The 11,423-nt window shown below is 45.5% G+C and overlaps 1 non-coding gene across 1 annotated transcript; it reads left to right on the forward strand.

Annotated features, from left to right (window-relative positions):
- Positions 1-597: 597 nt before the first annotated feature.
- On the forward strand, positions 598-669 carry TRNAG-UCC (transfer RNA glycine (anticodon UCC)). The gene has a single exon. It is a non-coding gene; the product is annotated as a tRNA-Gly (tRNA).
- Positions 670-11,423: the final 10,754 nt, after the last annotated feature.

The following is an 11,423-nucleotide window of genomic DNA, read 5'->3' on the forward strand; positions in this document are numbered from 1 at the left end:
GCCGCCTGCGCGACTAGGAACATGTACAGGAAAACTAGGTTTAGCGATACACTGAAAGAAAAAGGCAATATTGCTGATGACAATTAAAGATCAAAAGCATAAAACAACCGCATGGACTGGAAAATGATATGCTTGGGATGCAGCGAGGTGGCTCGGAATTAGAACGTGGCCCAGGAGATCGGCACCGGCGCACGGCTGCGCCGTTGCTATCTCGCACAGACCACTATTAAAGCATTGCCTCCGAGATGTGCAGCGCACGCAGATCAATATTGGAGGTCTCGTCTACATTCAAGTGCTGCAGTGAAACTACGCAACGTCGCACTACCGCTCGATATGCTGCAGGGATGACGTTGGCAGCTGTCTAGACCAAGGAAGTTATAAATATCATTTTTGGTCTGGACCCCCTAAACTGTGTTCAGTTGAATAATACATCCATATCTAACTCGCTAAAACGGATTATCGACTGTGGAACTATCCCGCTGCTGTGTACTAACTATGTCAAATAGCATACCAACACGATATATAGAAAATAGTGCGATCGATGCTGAAGCCCGTCCACATGAAAGTAGTGATATGTAAAAAGTCGCCGAAACGACTGCGTCGGTGGTATAGTGGTTAGCATAGCTGCCTTCCAAGCAGTTGACCCGGGTTCGATTCCCGGCCGACGCATGTTTTTTTTTTGTAATTAGTTTTTTTTTCTGATTAAACGTTTGCAGATTCCTGTTTACGCAGTTATACGTGCCCCGTAACAGAAATATGCACATCGTCTCAAAAACACCCGGTCTAAGGTTCTTGCAGGCGCCCATGCCTATATTTTCTAATGCGCTTAATGTAGAAGATGTTTTCCCTTACGTTACTCGAGCTGGCGGGCTCGATCTCGGCTGCCGCATTCCGATGGAAGCGAATTACAAGAACGCTTGTGTAGTACTTGGGTGCACTGCAGCTGGCCAAAATTAATCCGGGGTCCCCCCCTACGACGTGTCTTACAAACAGTGGTTCCCTTACAAAATGGTTTATAGAAAGTCTATAGACAGTCTATAGACGTCTGTAGACTGTCTATAGACTTCCTATAAAAAATTTTGTAGGGGTTATGCCACACAAAACCCCAATATATATATATATATATATATATATATATATATATATATATATATATATATATATATATATATATATATATATAGTCACGATTAACAAGCAGCAGGAGCTGATAAAAAAGGACAGGACATTTTAAGTGCAGGCCAACTGAAAAACGATCGCGCAGGGACCTCTTTCGCAATGCGCGAGCTCTTCCTCTACGCGCCGCGTACTGGATGTGGCAGTATATTCTAAAAGTATTCGAACAACATTTGCATTTGCGAATCGTCACCGTACTATTCAAAGACTGAATCGAATAGAATCTTCTAAAGTTTCGCATGTTCGCACACCACTACTAGGCGCTGTCAAATAATAAAATTATAAGCTTCGTCGGTATCTCCTTGTCGTGGTGTCAAATCTTAATCTTCTGTATTTTAATGACCTTCTGTTCCTTCCAGCTCTCGAGTACTTCTGTTTCACTTAATGCTAACAGATCTTGTCTTGAAACGATGCGGCGGTACGATATTGCACAGAGTTTGCCAAATGTAGCTCATATAGTAGATCCGTAGGCTTATTTTTACCAAACCGTACTCTGCTGTTCGTGCAAAAGTTTCGAAGACAATTTATGGGTCGCGTAAATGAGCGCCAGCTGGCCGCACCATATTTACATGCATTTAGCGTTGCCCTGGAATGTCGCATGAGAAGTTAGCATGTAGCTGACTTCTTTCGAAGAGCCAACTCGGTCCAGAGACAGAGACATTGCTTCTCCGACATATCGACGAAGCAACGGCGGGAACTCTGGACCACACCGGTTCTTCGAAGAAAGTCATGCCTGGATATATTCTTGCCAGCAAATTGCTTCGTACGTGGAGCATTGCTGTAAACACTGCTGCACCGGACAGCACTGCTGGCCTTGTGATTTGGACACGAACACACTGCAGCTAAGGTCGAAAACCTGAGCTCCTTGTCACAGTCTAAGTAACCCATTATAAAACAAACCGAGGATCGGGTCGTTGCAGTGCCGGTGCCTATAATGACGCTGGCACTGCTGCTAATGCTACTCTCCAAACAGATTCGAGCCACCGCTAGAAACTCCTCGTCGGGGCAGGAGCTACGTCTTCGGGTAGCGATTGCGCTGGCCTTCCTGCCCTCCTGGTGTGTGTAGGGAGTAAACAAGCAATTGCAAGCTGTAAAAAATGTGAGCGCTGCACGTAAACTTTACTTCTAGGCCACTATCACCACCACGTGACATCCGAGATTGCATTCCGAGCGAAGCTCTATATGGCTAACCGATTCGTCCGTCTGTCACATGTACGACGAAAACTTCTCCCGTGCGACCCCACGCGCATGCGCGAGAAAAAGGAGACAAAGAGAGGTGCGCGAATAGCTCATCAACAATGATGCCGTTGGTCTCAGTCGCAGCCGAGAGCGTGCGCATCAGTTTCTCTCCGGCTCCGAAATGGGTACTGAGGAGCAAGCAACTTCCGATCAGCAACGCCGCGAGCAGAACTGAGATCGAGCTCGTCGACACCGTGCCGATGCTGCAGCCCGGGCACAACAACATGCTCGTGTCGCTGTGTGCAAGCAGCAGCGGCGTGCCGAGGATCCGGCAGCCTAACAAGTGGTCATTTAATGAACCATCGGGATTACCCAGTGGCAAACTCCGGTGCCGCATGTTTCAGCTTCGCTGGGTAACCAGCTGTACGGAGTGCTTGGGCGGTGATTTTTTCGGAGTTCATTTGCTCTTCGCGCTGTCGGCCATTTTTGGTACCATATTTGGGTCACGCCGCCGTCGAGCCGGTCGGATTTCAGTGGAATCTGGCATATAATGCTTTCGCATTAAAAGTATAACGCCGTTAGCGTTGCTGCCACCGTGTCGGGGCGGACGCGCTGAAGGAAGAGGACAGCAGACAACCTACAAGCCCAAAACCAAGAAGCTCCCGTTTATTGTCAGCCAACCCTTTACTTATGTATCCTGCGGCTGGTGACGTCACCGGCGAGCTCGGACGCCGCAGACGTCTTGGAATGGGAACGTCACTCGGTGGAACGCCGGATCACTTTTAGACGTCCCGGTGCGTGTTATTGGGAGCACTGGTTGTGTTCGATGCAATGCCACACTGTACATTGCATAAATACACAGCCTTGCTTTTGCTTTGCGTGCGCGTAATCCCTGTCATCAGTTTGGTGAAGGTTGCGAGCTCCTAGACGCCCGCCCACGAAGCTGAGCAGAGGTTGTCGCTTCGGTGTTTCCACGATGGCGGGTGAGTCGGCGAGCACATCATTTTCCCGCCTACCTCGGTCGCTGGATAGTGCGTCGTCGAATGTTAATCGCAACGATCTGCTGTTCCGATGTACCAGGTTCCAAACCAACCATCGGACCAACTCAGGACGCTGATTATGCGCCAATATATTTTCTCTCAGCGTCCCTTTAAGCATAAACTCATTTTGGTACTTCATTCATGCTTTTACCATTGTGTTTCAACCAGGGGCGCTATAACGTAAAACTATTCCAAACGTTTCTATTCCAATTTCGCGATCAGCCCTCCACGATTGGTGAAAAACTTTCTTGGACCACCCGCACTTCACCTGTCGGTCACGTGACGTGACGAAAACCGCGATAGCTCCCCATCTGATATGACGTGTACACTGATTATGCATGATTTGACCGAACAAAGGAAAAATAATTATGTCTGATTCGACGCCTTTTCGCCTGTAGCCCTCGGCCATTGGTCAAAAGGTTTCGGGCAGCACCCACTTCACGTGCCTGTCACACGACGTCACAAAACCGCAAAAACTCACCCCGTCAAAGTGACGTGTACGCGTTAAAGATGCATTAATATGCCGAACAAAACCAAATTTTCTTCTGAATAGCCGCAGGCTGCCCCGTTCCGAAAGGAATAAAAGATGGCTGCCGCCGATCGCTCAGGCACTGCAGCTACTCGCACTTGCCAGAGAGCATAGGTTTATTTGCGTGTAATAAACATTTGGCGTGACCGTGTAACGTTTCCGAGCACTTTCGTAACGTTTACGACCTCGTTCTGCCAACTCTCCTTTACAGAGGATCCGTTTTAGCATCATCCTTAAGCTTCCGTTGCATGCCACCGCGATTGTCGGCGAGCCACAGTAAGTTAAGAAAGGGAAAGCGGACCAATCACAGACGCCGACACCACCCTTTTCATTCAGTCATCGATTTTCAGTGCAGTGGCTCGTCCCCATCGAATCCCTCTCCACTCGAGCGTGCTCCTCACCTCTTGTGAGCCAATTAGATAAAACAAGCCGCTCAGTGTAGGCAATGTTATTCGTTCTTCAAGCAAACAAAAGTGACCTCCTATGAACGAGGAGAGCGCCCGATGCTTGCGTCGGCGGTTACACAAATTTGACGTCAGGATATTGGAATAAAAACATATTGGAATAGTTTTACATTATAGCGCCCCAGGCTTTAACAAATAGTGTTCGTGAGCAGTGCCAGAAATTATTGAACTCCAAGCGCGTTATGTCAGAAAGGCCTTTATAGCTTTCCTCCCGAAGCATCTTGCAGCAGCTGGAGTTGTGTCTAAACGCTGGACGTGACAGCGCTGCCGGAAGCTATCCTACAAACGTCGACCTAAATGAACCCACCCGGACCTCCTTGTCTTCTGGCGAAGTTCAAGAATATGTCTTCGAGGGTGTTCTCCCCGATCAGGACATGTTCAAGGGGGAAGTTCTGCTGTGGTTGTCCCACCTTGTTGAACAGCTCGCTCCAAGAAATTTTCTCCATCAGGTGGTAGCCAAGAAGGTTCTGAACGGTAGAAAAACACCCAATGACGTACTACATGTGGGCACCATGCACAAAAGGGAACAGAAATCTCGCCATTTCCATCGTCGCAAGAAAGGATAGCCTCCTAACCACGATGTACAATAATTTTGTAAGACAGCTATGTGATCCCATACAAGATGTCCCAGCTGCCGAGCACACTGTTTAAAAAATAACGACGAATTAATCTACGCGGATATTACAAAGTGAATGTTATTCACAATTTTGATGAAAACCCGCCAGTTAGGTTTGTTTACTGAATGACATCCAATTAGTTAATAGGGTAACAGACAGTTTACTTCTTATTCGACTTGCCAAGACGTCAATCGGGTAGTTACAGCTAATCGTTAGACTCCTAAAAATAGTGTGGCTTTAGCAAGCTACAGATACCCACCACATACGCAAAATAACATGTGACCACGTACACAAGATTTTACAGGGCCCTGAATATTTGGCTGCGTGTGTTAAAAAAAAGATTTCGCACTCACCGCTGCACTGTTCTTGCTCAAATTTTGCAGAGCGATCGCATTTTGTTGTCTACTTCGTTTAGTATAACACTTGGCACGATTAGTCGCCCGTTTTTTAAGACCAAAATGAGAAACCGTATTCGCCTATGGGGGAAAATAGCGTCTGAAAAGCCGGCCCTGGCACTAGAGTTACTGTATATGCTACCACAGATACCTGTGGTAGCACATACAGTAACTCTACCTGGCACAGACTTGTGTCGCCGTCTGCCGGCAGCAGCAGGAAGGAGCTGCTGTCGCGTAACTGGCCGATTTCAAGATGCCGTTTAGTCTGCGAAGCAAAAATCCGCCTTTATGCTGACGACTGCGTGCTGTATAACGTAATTAACACAAATGCTGAACACCTTTCACTTAACGATTCTTTTACGCAATTTGGCAGATGGTGCCACAAATGGCAAATGAATATAAGCTTTGTAAAAACAGTTACCTTATCTTTTAGTAAGCGCACTTCTGCTTATCTAGTTAACTATTCGTTTAATGGCTCTTCCCTTGAACGGGTGTCTGAATACAAGTATCTCGGCCTCGTCTTCACACCTGACATGTCATGGTCAAGGCATAGTGAATACACATGCCTTAAAGCACTACAGAAAATAGGCTATCTAAATCGTACATTGCGAAAAGATCCGCGTGAAACAAAATTGCTATCAAATAAATCGCTCAACCGACCCATCCTCGAATATGGTTGCCCCATCTGGAACCCTTATAAAGTATCTGACATTAACACCCTCGAGACAATTAAAAAAAATAAACAATCCGTTTCATATACCGCCGTTATTACCAGGACTTCTCACCCTCATCTCAGGTTCTTGCACTACGTGTACAACCTCTGTCCGAGAGGGGTGATCGTGAATGCCTAAAATTGTTGCATAATCTAATTAACACCCCAGGCTGCTTATTAAAGAACAGCTATCTGTCTCCTGATAAATTGAAACTCATTAGGAATAGCCACAAACTTAACCTTGCACCATTTCAACCGCATACTAACCTTTTTAAGCATAGGTTCTTTCCTCATACAAATGAAATATTGAGCTTACTCCAAGGTGAAACTAGGTCACTGCCTTTAGAGGAATTTTTGTATAAGTTAACTTGATTCATTCTGTGTTTATTATACTGATTGCATCTTTTATTTTGAAGTCATCATGTTTCTTAAAGTGTTGAAGTTGATTTGTGCAGAAGAATATTTTGTTATATGCTGTGTACAAATTACCTCCTGCGATAACCCAAATGGGCTGCAGCATGTAAAAATAAATAAATGAAAATATACTTCGCCCTCATTAACAAGAATGGTCATGGGTTGGAGTGCCCTAATTAGTTCAAATTTAGTTATCTGTGTGTTATTAACTTCGCCTTGTAGCCACAATATGTCGTGGGTTTCTCGCCACCAAAGGCCATGGGTTCGAGTGCCTTAAATTACTGTGTCCTAGTTGCCTTTTCTCTAAACTTACCCTAACTAATGTCAATGGTCGTGGGATTGAGTGGCTAAATAATGCATTCTAATGAATTATTCGTTAGTTAACTTTCCCTCAACACCACGGCTCTAGCGATTGAGGTTCGATTTAAGCGGTGTTATATCCTTACGGCTTCGTCATTCTCGATTAAAGAAGAAGAAATTGCGGCAGAAGCCTTCTCACGATGAATGTCGACGGTAATGAGTTAGGCATTGAATCGACAGAGGAACACAACGTGTTAGCTCCGTCGAAAGAAGTTATCCCAAAATTGGCAGTCGTTTTAGCATGTGCTCAAAAAGACGAAGGGGGACTCTCGGCAAAGATCGTGGGTTGCAGTGCCTAAATAACTGTCTTAATTACCTTTTCCTTAGTTCGTTCTAATTTACACCAAAGGTAGCTACAGTGACCTAAATACACTAACTTTATTATATGTGCATTTAATAACTTCCCATTTATCAACAAAACATCGTGAGTTCGGCTCCCACCAAAGGCCCTGGGGTTAGAGTGCCTTAACTACATCTAACCTCATTCGCAGTGGTCTAATCACAGGCGAAAAGTGTGGAAATGGCAGCTGCCACCAGACCAGCTACAAAGAGGCCTCCCGAATCTACCGACGGATCTGAAGATTCAGCCGAACCATCGAGCCTTCACTGAAGACGCCTAAACGAGGTTACCCGGCTTTAAGACGAAGTCGAACGTGCTGCCTGATAGCCGGACCACTTCAACACTGTCCCCGCATCAACGGCAAACGGAGTGTGTTCAGCCAGCGTGCTCTCAGTGCAAGACCTGCCCTATCGTACGTCTAGATTGTGCCGTGTTCTGTTCCTTGCCTTGATAAGTTGTTTGAAAAGCGGCACAAATGTACACATTGCCACGTACTGAGTAAGCGAAATTGATCCGACTGTTCCTTTCGAACTCTGATCCCTTTGCAGAACAGCCCGACGCGCTATTCATTCGATCACGGACCATCCGCTGACTCAGGCATTTGCTAAAACAAGACGTACGACCATTCGTACATGAACAGACGGCTCCAGGAAAGTGCTAAGTGTCCAAATGATTCCGCATTGCCAGCGCTAAAAGGAAGAAAAGAAAAGCGGCCCAGCTTCGAACTGAACCCATCGTACTAACTGTTTCAACCACATGGCCGATGAATAAAGCTCAATGCCTGGCGTTGTGTTCCGCCAACCAGGGCGCCACATGCTACCGGCTGCGAGCGCTATTCTTTTTTAAGCGCCCGCTGCCCGCCGAGCCACTGGTCGCTGCTTTAGGCACTGCACAACGAAGAAAAATGTCTTTAGAAACATCTAATCGCTCAAATTATTGCACTTCTTGCTTTAGTGCTGCCTTTCTTGCTTTGCTTTTGGTTGAGGGAATGTTGGTGCGTGGGTGCAGGCGCGTGTGAGTTTTTCCTGCATATATGGGTGTTTAAATGCAATAAACTTTTATTCGTGAGTCAGCGCTCGTGTTAGGTCCCTATTCTTCGTCCATGTTTTTTAGTGCGTGCTGTGTGTAGTAATTATGCACGCGGCCACAGCTCTGGTGATTGAACGTCGATTTAAGTAGTGCTATGTCTTTACGGCTTCTGGATTGCTGACCAAAGAAGAAGAAACTGTCAACGGTAATGAGTTTGCATTGAATCAAAAGAGCAACACAACGTGTTACCTCCGTCGAAACGAATTATGAAAGAAATGGACGGCCATTTTAGCATATGCTGAATAGGAAAAAAGGCAGGGTTGTAGTGCCCTAAATAATAATGTCTCATTACCTTTGACTTAACGCCCTAATTGACACCAAAGGCAGTTCCAGTGCCCTAATTAAACTAGCTTTAGTATATGTGCATTAATTAATTTCGCGTTTAACCACAAAACTTCATGAGTTCAACTCCCACGAAAAGCTGCGGGTTCGAGTTCTTTTATTAAATATATCCCCATTAACTGTGCCCTTATCATCTTTGTTTTAATTCGCAAACAAGTCGTGAGTTGGCATCCACCAAAGTTTGTGGATTGGACTCCCACCAAAGGTCGCGGGTTCGAGTGTGTTAATTAAACCTACTTTAATTAGCGCTGCCTTAATTAACTTCGCCTTAAGTAACTTCGTTCGTTCGACTCTCGTCAAAGGCAAGGGTCCCACTCCCTTCAAGAGTGGTGGGTTCGAATGTCCTATTTAGCGCTACGTTTATAAACTGTGCCTTCATTAACTTCACCCTAACTATCGCCAAACGTGGAGGTTTTCAGTGGCACAAACGGTCTTTGCATTTAGTGCCTTCAATAATTCCATCTTAATTTACTGTGTGTTAAATAACCTTTCTCTAATTAAAACGAATGATCGTGGGTACGGGTGCCTTTATAAAGTGTACTTTATTAGCTGTGTCCTCATTTGCTTCTGCTTAGTTAACAACGAAGTCCGTGGTTTCAGCTCCGACCAAAGATCGATGCTTCGTAGCCTTTTTGGTCCGTCGTTTTGTCACGCCTACGCCGCCTGATTTGGTGTGCCGCATGAGCCATCAAAACACAATAAAGGAACTTCGTTCATATCCAACAACTTAAAAAATCGTAGAGAATATAGGCGCTTCACATAAGCTAAGTGACAGCTAATCACGAATGCTTACGAGAAAAGAAAACTTGTTCGAGCGATGAAAAAAAGTGGCACTGCTTCGAACCGGGCCCACCAGCCAACCAAGGAATCACGGCTCAGACAGTGAATAGTGACCCCCCACCCTAACAGTCGAAGCGAACTCCGGCCACAGATGCCACCGGTGATATATATATATATATATATATATATATATATATATATATATATATATATATATGTCCTACTATACTTTAGCTTTATGAAGCAAAAGACGACAAAGAGGAGAATACAAGAAAACTCAAGGAACACTCTTAGTTATCCAAAATTGGGATAATACAAAAGCATTGCATCCACGTTATGAGAAGCGCGACGACGTTCACGGGCGCCACTGGTGTAGTCATGTGACTCGAGCGGGACACGTCAGCAGAAACACCGAGACGTCACGTGACGAAGCGCGTTCGTCACAAGGTGCGCACCGTGCGAGGTTGTGGGCTAGACTCCCAAAAAAGTAGTGGGTTCGACTCTCGATCAATGTCCTGGATCTTAATTAACCTCTCCCTATGAATTTTGACATTATGAATTTTGCCGGCATAACGCCGGGCTACGGATTTTTCGACTCATGAGGCATCTCAGACTTTCACCTTTATCAGTAACTTTCTGAGAAACAGGTCATATATAGTATAACGACAAATGGTAGGAGTGGAAGACCGTTCCCCTTGATATTAAAATTTGTTTTAGGCTGTCATGTGTCGAATTGTTGCCTTGATTGCTTTGTAGACCCTCAAAGGTAAACATTACAGTTGTAACTTATTTACGCCGGAGAAATAGCTTCATGCCTTATGTTTGGCTCAGTTTTCGAGGTTTCCCATTCTACCTTATAGGATTCGCTTGTTGTGCTTATGCCTTACTAAAGTGAATCTACTCCATTAGGTGACGCGGTGTCACCCAGAAATGGACCGAGAAACACGATGACTTGTTGCTGGCCCTACACGTGTGCGAAGCACAGCTACCATTCTTCATGAAAGTGCAGAAAATTGAAAGCAAGCACATGATGTAGTGGTAAACCATCACAGCAGGTATGCCTTACCTATAATTCAATCACGTTCATGAGTGCATTCATTACAAGATTTCTGTCTGCCATGGCTAAAGTACAATACAAAGTTCAAGTAGAGCTTAAGGATCGATGCGCTGTGCATATCGTATCAATAAGAAGCGCCGAACTGAACTGACACGTAGACCTACTGTGCATCGCTTTACAAAGAAGTCAGACACCTAAGTGAGTTGATAGATAGACCAAATGCGCTTTCGCGTAAGAGCCAAGACAGAGTGAAATAGACTGATGCTTGAGCTGATTGATCAACCGACGTTTAAGAAATGACAGGTGTCTAGGTGAGCTGATGAACGAATCCGCTGTGTTTCACGTTTGAGAAAACAAAGGCGCATTTCCAGAATATTCACTGATCTCCAGCCGGGCGGAACGCTTCATACGTACCAAGAAAGCGATAGCTGCTGCTTATCCTTCCATTCGAAGTCTCCTCGGTGTTGAGACTTGTCGAATTTCTGCTCTGAGAAGAAAATGTCGTTTCCCCAGCACCTGGCAATGTCCACGAAGCTCAAGGCATTGCAAACCAAAATAGCTCAAAGACCGGGTCACCATTACTACTGGGAGGTAAGAATTTGTCGCCGCGCCTTTGTGTTCTTGACGACTAGGCGTTCTTGGAATGTCCACCTCAATAATTGCCGCAGTAGAGGGCTACGGAAGCGCCTTTGCGTTTCCTATATGATCACCTGGCTGTATCTTCGACGGACGTCACCCTGGTTCTGGAGGCCATAAACATGTAGTTTATTTGCAACCCCTTATTATCCCAGAGACAGTCAATGCCAGGTTGCATATAACTGCAATGTACAAGAGTATTGCAAGTATTGCGACTCGTTTCTCGACCTGCGGGAGGTTTGCTGCAGTGGAGGGAAAATGCCTGACCCAGCACCTTATAGCCTCCTAGCGTT

This window comes from Dermacentor variabilis, chromosome 10, assembly GCF_050947875.1.
Source record: "Dermacentor variabilis isolate Ectoservices chromosome 10, ASM5094787v1, whole genome shotgun sequence".
NCBI classification, from domain to species: domain Eukaryota; kingdom Metazoa; phylum Arthropoda; class Arachnida; order Ixodida; family Ixodidae; genus Dermacentor; species Dermacentor variabilis.